We start from the raw sequence: 12,500 nt of genomic DNA on the forward strand, positions 1-12,500 counted from the left end.
TTCGTTGCGCCGATCATACCTCTCCCGGACCGTTGCTGCATGAGCCTCGTCAAGGCGTTGTGCCGCCTGGCGCATTTCTACGTCCGCGCTGGTTGCCCGCTCGACGTACCATTCCTGCTGCAGAGCACAGGTGATGCGTTTGGCTGCCTCACAGACGTTGCTCCAGTTCTGACGGTTCTCCAGCATGAACGTCAGAAGGTTGTCTGGAGTGACCGCCGCTGCCGTGTCCTCGCCCAGCAGTTCGCCACGGACGTCCGCGAACCGTGGGCAGTCGAAGAACGCATGCTCCGCCGATTCTGCCACTCCCGGACATCTAGCACAGTCCGCCGACGGCGAGAAGTGCTGCGCGTGGAGGTAGTCGTGAAAGAAGCCATGGCCGGAGAGGAGCTGGGCGAGATGAAAGGTCATCTCCCCATGCGGCCGGCCCTTCCACGTTGCGATGTCTGGGATTAGCCGGTGTGTCCACCGGGTAAAACGGCTCGTCGGTGCCAACTCGTCCCACTCGGCCTGCCACTGGGCGATGGTGGCCGTTCGCTCCTCCCTGCGGATGCTGCTCGTAGGCGTACCGGTCTGCTGGCGTCGCTGATAGCACCTTGCGTCCTCCGTGATCTGCAGGCAGATCGGGATTACGCTTGCAAGGACAGTGGCCACCTCGCCGCGCACCGATATAAATGTGCGGGCTACCGGTCTCGCGTAGAGGCCCTGCACCCGGTTCAACCTCCTGCGGTTCCGTTGAGTGCGAACTGCCTCGTGCCACACTGGAGCAGCATACCGCAGCGTCGAGTCCACGACGGACGCGAGCAGTCGTCGTTTAGCACCCTTGGGGCCGCTGTGGTTCCGCATCAACCGGGATACCGCCTGTGCCACACGGAGTGCTTTTGCGGAGACGCACTCGACGTGGGCATTCCAAGACAGGTGGTCCTCCAGCATGACCCCAAGGTACTTAATCGTCCGTGTTGGCATCCTCTGCACGCCCGCGATGGTCACCGGCGCCTGCGTGTTCGCCCTCCGCATCGTGGACATCATTACCAACTCGGTCTTGGCCGGAGCAAGCTCCAGATGATGTGCTGCCATCCACGAGTTGATGATGCCGATCGCCTGCTCAGCCAGTTCCGCTGCCGCCTGTGGTGTCGCTCCTCCCGCCAGAACGACCAAATCGTCCGCGAAGCCGATCGCTTCCGCACCGTCCGGCAGCGTCAGCCGCAGCACACCATCATACATGACGTTCCACAGGGTCGGCCCTAGTATAGAGCCCTGCGGTACGCCTGCCGTGACTGTCCTGCGAACTGGTCCCTCGGCGGTCTCGAAAAGCAGCTCCCGTCCCGAGAAGTAGCTGCGCAAGACTCGCTGGAGCGCTGACGGTACGCTCATCCGCTGGAGAGCTGCTGCAATCGCCGTCCAGCTGGCCGAGTTAAAGGCGTTCCGCACGTCCAGAGATGCCACCATCAGGCAGCGAGGGTCTCTGCCATTGGTGCGGTGGAACGTCCTCGCGTACAGGCCTCGCTCGACGACCCGCTGGATGGCCTGCACCGTCGATCGTCCGCGGCGAAAACCATACTGCTCGGGCGACAAGCGGGGTGCACTGCTGTCCTCCAGGTGCTCGTTCAGGCGGTCGAGGATAATCCGCTCGAACACCTTCGGGACTGCACCCAGCATCAGCAGCGGCCGCCACGACGATGGCTCGCCAGGGGGTTTGCCTGGCTTCGGGATTAGCACCAGCCGCGCCGCCTTCCATGGCGTCGGAAACTCTCCCCGCCGCAACAGGTCGTTGAACACCCGGGTGAAGACCTCCGGGTGCTCTCGGATCGCGGTCTTCACCGCCGCGTTGGGGATGCCGTCGAGTCCTGGCGCCTTGGACGATGCCATCCTGGCTGCAACGGCCAACACCTCGTCCTGCGTGACCGGCCGGACCTCCTCCGTGTCGCCCTCGGCTGCGATGGTAGGCCAATCGAACGGAGGGTGCGTCGGGAAAAGTGCGTCAACGATCGGCTGGAGTACTGCTCGGTCGGTTTCAGGTGGTGCGCGACTGCGCAGCTTGGCCAGCACCACCTTGTACCCGAGACCGAATACATCGTTCTCCACCCCGTCAATGAGCTCCTGCATGCAGCGATCCTTGCTGCGCTGGATCTCGCTCGCCAGCATCCTCCGCGAGCTCAGGAGCTGGGCGGTCAGCGCGAGGCGCTCATCAGGCGGGGCGCTGCGACGTCGCCGTTCTGCAGCTTCGCACTCCTCCCTCAGCCGGTCGATCTCGGGTGTCCACCAGTACATCCTCGGCGCTTGGTGGAAGGTCGCCCCATGCACCCGCTCCATTGTGCCGTCGCACGCTGCAGTAAGCCCGCCGACCAGGTCTTCCGGTGTCTGCGCCAGCTCGAACCGTCCGATGGAAAGGGCGGTGGCGAAGCAGGAGCTGTCAAACTGCGCAGTTTTCCACCGGGTACCGGCATGCCTGGCCGTGCCGATGTTGTTGTTCGGCGGCTGATGTCTTTGCCTACGGTGGTGTTGCATGCCATCTCCCGGAAGACCCACCTGAAACTCCAGGTAGGAGTGGTCGCTGTCGGAGAACCGCGGACTTACCCGCCAGGAATCGGGGCGCGCAATAGTGTGGCTGGAGAAGGTTACATCCACTATGCTTGGTCGTGCCACGCCGTTACCCTTGAACGTGGGTACGTTACCGCTGTTAAGCGTCCGGAGCCCCAAATGGTCTACGACGCTCTTCAGGTCTTCTCCCCTCCGTGACGTACGGGCACTACCCCAGTCCTGGCTCCACGCGTTGAAGTCCCCGGCAAGGACTACCGTCGCGTGTCCGATCAGCGACATCTCCACCGCCTCAAGGTAGCTGACAAAGTCGGCCCCGCTGGTGTTGTTGGGCGAAGCGTAGCAGCTGGCGAATGTTATGCCTGCAATGGTGGCTACAACTAGCCCTGGCGACGACGATCCCCATAGTCGCTGGATGGGGAAGGAGCCAGTGGCAATCACCGCTACGCTTTCCGCTTCATCATATGCCCATCTCGGGTTGGATCTTGGTGGCCGGTAGAGCTCGCAAGCAAGCACGACCTGCACTCCAAGCTCCCTAGCCGTCTGCAGCATCAGGTCCTGTGCTGACCGGCTCCGCCCAAGGTTGATCTGTAGGACCTTCAGTGTTGCCGGCAGGTCGGATGGCCCACCGGGTGAGGACCCTTGCACCTGGCGCAACACGGATCCTCCTGGCAGTGCATCGCCCGATGACCCGGCTTCCCGCAGCGAATGCAGGCGTCCGTGCGGTCGGCCTCGCTCCTGCACTTCGCCCTCCGGTGGCCGATCTCCAGACAACGGAAGCATCTCGGCTGCCGTTCGGTCGTCTGCAGTACTCGGCTGACCGGGCACAAGGTGAAGCTCACCTTGACGCGCTTGCCCACCAGCTTCTCTGCCATCCTCTCCGGCACCCGAACGCGCGCCACCTGCGTCCCGTTGTAGTTCTCCATCAGGCGCACCTCCTCCTCGCAGATGGTCTCGCCTGCAAGGGCCGAAAGTGCCTCCGCCACCTCTGTCGCCAGCGCTAAAGGGTCGATATAATCAACGCGAAGTGCAGCCCTTTCTGTGATCAATCGACAGCGAATCGCGGGGGTCGCTGCGTCGCAGAACGCCTTTACGGCGGAGAAGATCTCCCCCGAGTTCGCCCCCTCCGGCAGGTCCATCACAAGTCGCGAGCGGGTAGTTCGTCGTCCGACTCCCAGGACCTCGCTGAGGTGGGCCAACTCTGCCGACGAGCGCACGGCCCGGTAGACCTCTGTCCAGGTCTGTCCCTCCCCTGGGGTCACCTCGATGGCGTCGGGACGGCTTCGCGCTTGCCGAATCGACGGTCCTGACGTAGTCTTCGGCTGCTGCTGACGCTGCTGCTGCTGCTGCTGCTGACGCTGCTGCTGCTGCTGCTGCAATGTGCGAAGCTGCGGTGGCACGTAACGTTCGCCTCGCTGCTGCTGTTGCTGCTGCTGCTGCTGCTGCGGCAGGTGGCATTGCCGCTTGGACGAGCGGCCTTTCACCACCGTCGTCCAGAGCAGCTGTTGCTGTGGCTGCTGCTGCTGCTGCTGCTGCTGCTGCTGGCGCTGCTGCTGCTGCTGCTGCTGCTGCTGCTGCTGCTGGCTACACTGCTGCTGCTGCTGCTGCTGCTGCTGCTGCGGCTGCTGCTGCTGCTGGCTACACTGCTGCTGCTGCTGCTGCTGCTGCTGCTGCTGCTGCTGCTGCTGCTGCTGCTGCTGCTGCTGCTGCTGCTGCTGCTGCTGCTGCTGCTGCTGCTGCTGCTGTTGCTGCTGCTGCTGCTGCTGCTGCTGCTGCTGCCGCTGCTGCTGCGACCTCCGCTTAGCCTGGCTACGCTGATTGCGGCTGCGCTTTGTACGAGCGCTGCCCTGGCCACCAGGCTGCACCGACGCATGCAGAGCAGTCAGAGAGCGCATGCCCTCCTGCAGTGCCTCCAGCGTGCATTGCAGAGCCACCTCGCGCTCTCGGCTGAGACGCAGCTGTTCTGTCAGCGTCTCCACCTGCTTCACCAGGCTTTCCAGCATCTTGTGCTGAAGCGCCAACACGGACGTATCCTCGCCCTCAGGGTTCGCCGATGTAGATGCTGGCGTAGGTGCAGGTGCCTCCGGTACCGCTGCCTCCAACGCCACCACCGTCTGCTCCAGGACGAAGGCATCGGAGAACTCAGCGTCCTCTTCGTCCTCCGACAATACTACTGCCTCCACTGATCCCTCCGACCGTGGTGACACTGGGGAAGGAGGTGGGGAAGGGTTGGCCGACCATCCCCCGGGAGTGGACCTCATTCGCGAACCGGAGCGTAGCACCCGCCCCTCCATCGAAATTTCCGTGGTTGTTTCCAAAATCCGTTCGAAAATCCGGTTAGTGGTCTGCCGTCGCGTTGAAGTCTCCCGTTTCACCGTTCCCGGTCCCTGTGCGATAAGCGCCGGAGAACTATGCAATCCGCACTTTTGGGACCGTAACGCCCCGTAACGCCTTGGGTGTCCCGACTAAGCAGTGCCGTCACCGGCCGCTGGTGGTGCTGCTGTCGTCAGGGAGAGGTGGTGCGTGTCTTGGATGTGTGGTTCCACTACTGTCCGCGGGTGGCGCCACCAGCGAAAGCTCCCACGAAATGCAAGAGATGGCGCTGGTCGGTGTCTCGGCTATAAACGCTTCGTGTGATGGATGACGCACATACACACGCCACGACACACACGACGCCACTCGATGCGCGCTTTTCACTCGCCGGTTCACTGGTTGTTTTCCGCCTTTTTTCACAAGAAATCCACTCTCCGGTGCTGGAAAACGAATTTAATCGCACTTATGCGCACTAGCGTCCACTTTTTTTGCGATTTTTTCGCTCACTTTTGCCGTTTTGAGGCTTTGAGGTTCCCCATACAAAGTGTATGGGGGCACTTTGCGCACTTGTTTGCCTCACTAAATCGTGTTCCAATAGCGTTCTTTCGCTTTGCAAACACTTAAAGCAACGTCTTTTATCGTTTATCGCTGGAATTCACACGCATTTATCACTTTTTACACCAAATTTTTGTCGCCAACGCGGAGCTGTACGGGAGCACGTCCGTTCGCCTCGAGATGTCAAACGCCACTACAGGGATAACTGGCTTGTGGTCGCCAAGCGTTCATAGCGACGTGACTTTTTGATCCTTCGATGTCGGCTCTTCCTATCATTGTGAAGCAAAATTCCCAAAGCGTAGGATTGTTCACCCTTTCAAGGGAACGTGAGCTGGGTTTAGACCGTCGTGAGACAGGTTAGTTTTACCCTACTGGTGTGTGCATTTGTGCTATCTTAACGGAATTCCTGTGCAGTACGAGAGGAACCACAGGTACGGACCACTGGCTCAATACTAGTTCGACCGGACTTTGGTATGACGCTACGTCCGCTGGATTATGCCTGAACGCCTCTAAGGTCGTAACCAATCCGAGCTGATAGCGCTTCAAACCCCCATAGGCAATCGTAAGCTAGCGGGCCTAACAACCCTTCGAGATACGCTGGCGCTGCCTCGCAGCCTGGCGCCTCATCCCCGCTTCTAGACTTGGCCGCATCGCGCAGGGTCGCACCGCACGTGTTAGTACCTGACCATAGGGAACACTGGTGGCAGCTGACCTCGCCGACCGTGGACTTGACTAGTTTCGATGCCTACCGACCGCCCGCAAACGACGGGACTTCAGGCTGGGAGCTGCGAGTTGTAGAGATGCGTTCGCATCGATCCTCTCAGGCGACCCATGCTTGGTGGTGTATTCGTGTGTACTGTCGCACCTTTCCGGGTGTGTTCAGTATGCACGATGAATGAGTTGGAAAACGAAAGACAGAGAGAGAATTGAAATGTTACTGAGCATATAAGCGAAGAGTGTGTGGGTTCATAAGAATGTTGATCATATGCAGTTGATACCGGTACGGGTCCGTCATTACTCCTCCACGGAGTGATGATCGGTTTGCTTGAAGGGGGCAATACGCATCGTTGACTTACCTACGGGTAACCCGCTTACGAGTGGGTCGATTGCTGTCGGGGCAAGCAATCGGGTTAGCGCCGTATCCGGATATAGAGAGTAGTATGGGGTGATAATGATTAACATGTCGAGTGATGGCTGCACCTCCTAGTGGAAAGTTCAAACGTGAAGGTTGCTTCGGTACGGGGTACTAGGTACCTCTTAGAGGAGCAATGGAGTATGGAGTCCAAATTGAATGTTTGGACTTCAAAAATTTCTCTAAGTCCGCTACATAAATCCCTCACCCATAAGCTCACAAAATACATGCAATTGCATTAAAAATTTTGATAACCTAACAAGAGATGAAGGCAAGTCGAATTGGTTGGTCCAAAACCAAATATATCACTAAGTTCGGGACTTGGGTGCAAACCGAAAGTTAAAATGATGTCCCTGAACATGCATATAAGTTCGAGTATTGATATTATAAACCTAACAAGAGATGAAGGCAAGTCGAATTGGTTGGTCCAAAACCAAAAATATCACTAAGTTCGGGACTTGGGTACAAACCGAAAGTTAATATGATGTCCCTGAACATGCATATAAGTTCGAGTATTGATATTATAAACCTAACAAGAGATGAAGGCAAGTCGATTTGGTTGGTGAGAAACCAAAAATATCACTAAGTTCGGGACTTGGGTGCAAACCGAAAGTTAAAATGATGTCCCTGAACATGCATATAAGTTCGAGTATTGATATTATAAACCTAACAAGAGATGAAGGCAAGTCGAATTGGTTGGTCCAAAACCAAAAATATCACTAAGTTCGGGACTTGGGTACAAACCGAAAGTTAATATGATGTCCCTGAACATGCATATAAGTTCGAGTATTGATATTATAAACCTAACAAGAGATGAAGGCAAGTCGATTTGGTTGGTGAGAAACCAAAAATATCACTAAGTTCGGGACTTGGGTGCAAACCGAAAGTTAAAATGATGTCCCTGAACATGCATATAAGTTCGAGTATTGATATTATAAACCTAACAAGAGATGAAGGCAAGTCGAATTGGTTGGTCCAAAACCAAAAATATCACTAAGTTCGGGACTTGGGTACAAACCGAAAGTTAATATGATGTCCCTGAACATGCATATAAGTTCGAGTATTGATATTATAAACCTAACAAGAGATGAAGGCAAGTCGATTTGGTTGGTGAGAAACCAAAAATATCACTAAGTTCGGGACTTGGGTACAAACCGAAAGTTAATATGATGTCCCTGAACATGCATATAAGTTCGAGTATTGATATTATAAACCTAACAAGAGATGAAGGCAAGTCGAATTGGTTGGTAAGAAACCAAAAATATCTCTAAGTTCGGGACTTGTGCGCAAACCGAAAGTGAATATGATGTCCCTGAACATGCATATAAGTTCGAGTATTGATATTATAAACCTAACAAGAGATGAAGGCAAGTCGAATTGGTTGGTCCAAAACCAAAAATATCTCTAAGTTCGGGACTTGGGTACAAACCGAAAGTTAAAATGATGTCCCTGAACATGCATATAAGTTCGAGTATTGATATTATAAACCTAACAAGAGATGAAGGCAAGTCGAATTGGTTGGTCCGAAACCAAAAATATCACTAAGTTCGGGACTTGGGTGCAAACCGAAAGTTAAAATGATGTCCCTGAACATGCATATAAGTTCGAGTATTGATATTATAAACCTAACAAGAGATGAAGGCAAGTCGAATTGGTTGGTAAGAAACCAAAAATATCACTGAGTTCGGGACTTGTGCGCAAACCAAAAGTTAATATGATGTCCCTGAACATGCATATAAGTTCGAGCATTGATATTATAAACCTAACAAGAGATGAAGGCAAGTCGATTTGGTTGGTGAGAAACCAAAAATATCACTAAGTTCGGGACTTGGGTACAAACCGAAAGTTAAAATGATGTCCCTGAACATGCATATAAGTTCGAGTATTGATATTATAAACCTAACAAGAGATGAAGGCAAGTCGAATTGGTTGGTAAGAAACCAAAAATATCACTAAGTTCGGGACTTGGGTACAAACCGAAAGTTAAAATGATGTCCCTGAACATGCATATAAGTTCGAGTATTGATATTATAAACCTAACAAGAGATGAAGGCAAGTCGAATTGGTTGGTCCGAAACCAAAAATATCTCTAAGTACGGGACTTGGGCACAAACCAAAACTATATACCAAGTGCCTGAAATGTCTATAAACCACACGAAGAACTCTTCACACACAGGTGCGCCTCATAACCTGGTTCAATGTATAAGACATTGGTTTCGGGGGATTTATTGAGAAGAAAATTTTTTTCTCTAACTTTGAGTAAAACTGTCTCAGAATACATATTTAACCACGAAAAGTGAACACCGACAGTAAATAGCAAAAGTCAACCGACCATCAAAGTTGTATGGCGGTGTAGGAGAAGAAAATCCAAGGTCGTTTAATTTAGGGACGTAAGACACGAAATCAAAATTTTGGCATAAAATCTAAAATAATCATCAGACAGTGGTCATCCAAGGCATATAAGAGTCGTCTAACGATGCTGAATGCAATAAGCAATAGCGACTTTTTAAAGATTTTTTTGGATTTTTGTCAAAATGTACCCTTCACAACTTGGTACAAGTCATAGGACATGGGTACCGGTATGACCGACGGAAGATTTTTGGACAAAAAATTTTTTTGCTCTAACTTTGAGTAAAACGGTGTCAGGATGCATTCTTAATCATGAAAAGTGATCTCCGACGGTAAATAGCAAAAGTCACCCGACCATCAAAGTTGCATGGCGGTGCAGGAGACGAAAATCCAAGGTCGTCTAATGTAGGGACGTAAGACACGAAATCAAAATTTTGGCATAAAAGCTAAAATAATCATCAGACAGTGGTCATCCAAGGCATATAAGAGTCGTCTAACGATGCTGAATGCAATAAGCAATAGCGACTTTTTAATGATTTTTTTGGATTTTTGTCAAAATTTACCCTTCACAACTTGGTACAAGTCATAGGACATGGGTACCGGTATGACCGACGGAAGATTTTTGGACAAAAAATTTTTTTGCTCTAACTTTGAGTAAAACGGTCTCAGGATGCATTATTAATCATGAAAAGTGATCTCCGACAGTAAATAGCGAAAGTTACCCGACCATCAAAGTTGCATGGCGGTGCAGGAGACGAAAATCCAAGGTCGTCTAATGTAGGGACGTAAGACACGAAATCAAAATTTTGGCATAAAATCTAAAATAATCATCAGACAGTGGTCATCCAAGGCATATTAGAGTCGTCTAACGATGCGAAATGCAATAAGCAATAGCGACTTTTTAAAGATTTTTTTGGATTTTTGTCAAAATGTACCCTTCACAACTTGGTACAAGTCATAGGACATGGGTACCGGTATGACCGACGGAAGATTTTTGGACAAAAAATTTTTTTGCTCTAACTTTGAGTAAAACGGTCTCAGGATGCATTATTAATCATGAAAAGTGATCTCCGACAGTAAATAGCGAAAGTTACCCGACCATCAAAGTTGCATGGCGGTGCAGGAGACGAAAATCCAAGGTCGTCTAATGTAGGGACGTAAGACACGAAATCAAAATTTTGGCATAAAATCTAAAATAATCATCAGACAGTGGTCATCCAAGGCATATAAGAGTCGTCTAACGATGCTGAATGCAATAAGCAATAGCGACTTTTTAATGATTTTTTTGGATTTTTGTCAAAATTTACCCTTCACAACTTGGTACAAGTCATAGGACATGGGTACCGGTATGACCGACGGAAGATTTTTGGACAAAAAATTTTTTTGCTCTAACTTTGAGTAAAACGGTCTCAGGATGCATTATTAATCATGAAAAGTGATCTCCGACAGTAAATAGCGAAAGTTACCCGACCATCAAAGTTGCATGGCGGTGCAGGAGACGAAAATCCAAGGTCGTCTAATGTAGGGACGTAAGACACGAAATCAAAATTTTGGCATAAAAGCTAAAATAATCATCAGACAGTGGTCATCCAAGGCATATAAGAGTCGTCTAACGATGCTGAATGCAATAAGCAATAGCGACTTTTTAAAGATTTTTTTGGATTTTTGTCAAAATGTACCCTTCACAACTTGGTACAAGTCATAGGACATGGGTACCGGTATGACCGACGGAAGATTTTTGGACAAAAAATTTTTTTGCTCTAACTTTGAGTAAAACGGTCTCAGGATGCATTCTTAATCATGAAAAGTGATCTCCGACGGTAAATAGCAAAAGTCACCCGACCATCAAAGTTGCATGGCGGTGCAGGCGACGAAAATCCAAGGTCGTCTAATGTAGGGACGTAAGACACGAAATCAAAATTTTGGCATAAAATCTAAAATAATCATCAGACAGTGGTCATCCAAGGCATATTAGAGTCGTCTAACGATGCTGAATGCAATAAGCAATAGCGACTTTTTAATGATTTTTTTGGATTTTTGTCAAAATTTACCCTTCACAACTTGGTACAAGTTATGAGACATGGGTACCGGTATAACCGACGGAAGATTTTTTGACAAAAATTTTTTTGACTCTAACTTTGAGTAAAACTGTGTCAGGATGCATTTTTAAGCATGAAAAGTGAACTCCGACGGTAAATAGCAAAAGTCACCCGACCCTCAAAGTTGCATGGCGGTGCAGGAGACGAAAATCCAAGGTCGTCTAATGTAGGGACGTAAGACACGAAATCAAAATTTTGGCATAAAATCTAAAATAATCATCAGACAGTGGTCATCCAAGGCATATAAGAGTCGTCTAACGATGCTGAATGCAATAAGCAATAGCGACTTTTTAATGATTTTTTTGGATTTTTGTCAAAATGTACCCTTCACAACTTGGTACAAGTCATAGGACATGGGTACCGGTATGACCGACGGAAGATTTTTGGACAAAAAATTTTTTTGCTCTAACTTTGAGTAAAACGGTCTCAGGATGCATTATTAATCATGAAAAGTGATCTCCGACAGTAAATAGTGAAAGTTACCCGACCATCAAAGTTGCATGGCGGTGCAGGAGACGAAAATCCAAGGTCGTCTAATGTAGGGACGTAAGACACGAAATCAAAATTTTGGCATAAAAGCTAAAATAATCATCAGACAGTGGTCATCCAAGGCATATTAGAGTCGTCTAACGATGCGAAATGCAATAAGCAATAGCGACTTTTTAATGATTTTTTTGGATTTTTGTCAAAATTTACCCTTCACAACTTGGTACAAGTCATAGGACATGGGTACCGGTATGACCGACGGAAGATTTTTGGACAAAAAATTTTTTTGCTCTAACTTTGAGTAAAACGGTCTCAGGATGCATTATTAATCATGAAAAGTGATCTCCGACAGTAAATAGTGAAAGTTACCCGACCATCAAAGTTGCATGGCGGTGCAGGAGACGAAAATCCAAGGTCGTCTAATGTAGGGACGTAAGACACGAAATCAAAATTTTGGCATAAAAGCTAAAATAATCATCAGACAGTGGTCATCCAAGGCATATAAGAGTCGTCTAACGATGCTGAATGCAATAAGCAATAGCGACTTTTTAAAGATTTTTTTGGATTTTTGTCAAAATGTACCCTTCACAACTTGGTACAAGTCATAGGACATGGGTACCGGTATGACCGACGGAAGATTTTTGGACAAAAAATTTTTTTGCTCTAACTTTGAGTAAAACGGTCTCAGGATGCATTCTTAATCATGAAAAGTGATCTCCGACGGTAAATAGCGAAAGTTACCCGACCATCAAAGTTGCATGGCGGTGCAGGAGACGAAAATCCAAGGTCGTCTAATGTAGGGACGTAAGACACGAAATCAAAATTTTGGCATAAAATCTAAAATAATCATCAGACAGTGGTCATCCAAGGCATATTAGAGTCGTCTAACGATGCGAAATGCAATAAGCAATAGCGACTTTTTAATGATTTTTTTGGATTTTTGTCAAAATGTACCCTTCACAACTTGGTACAAGTCATAGGACATGGGTACCGGTATGACCGACGGAAGATTTTTGGACAAAAAATTTTTT

The sequence above is a fragment of the Anopheles maculipalpis genome (genome assembly GCF_943734695.1).
Source record: "Anopheles maculipalpis chromosome X unlocalized genomic scaffold, idAnoMacuDA_375_x X_unloc_6, whole genome shotgun sequence".
Classification (NCBI taxonomy): domain Eukaryota; kingdom Metazoa; phylum Arthropoda; class Insecta; order Diptera; family Culicidae; genus Anopheles; species Anopheles maculipalpis.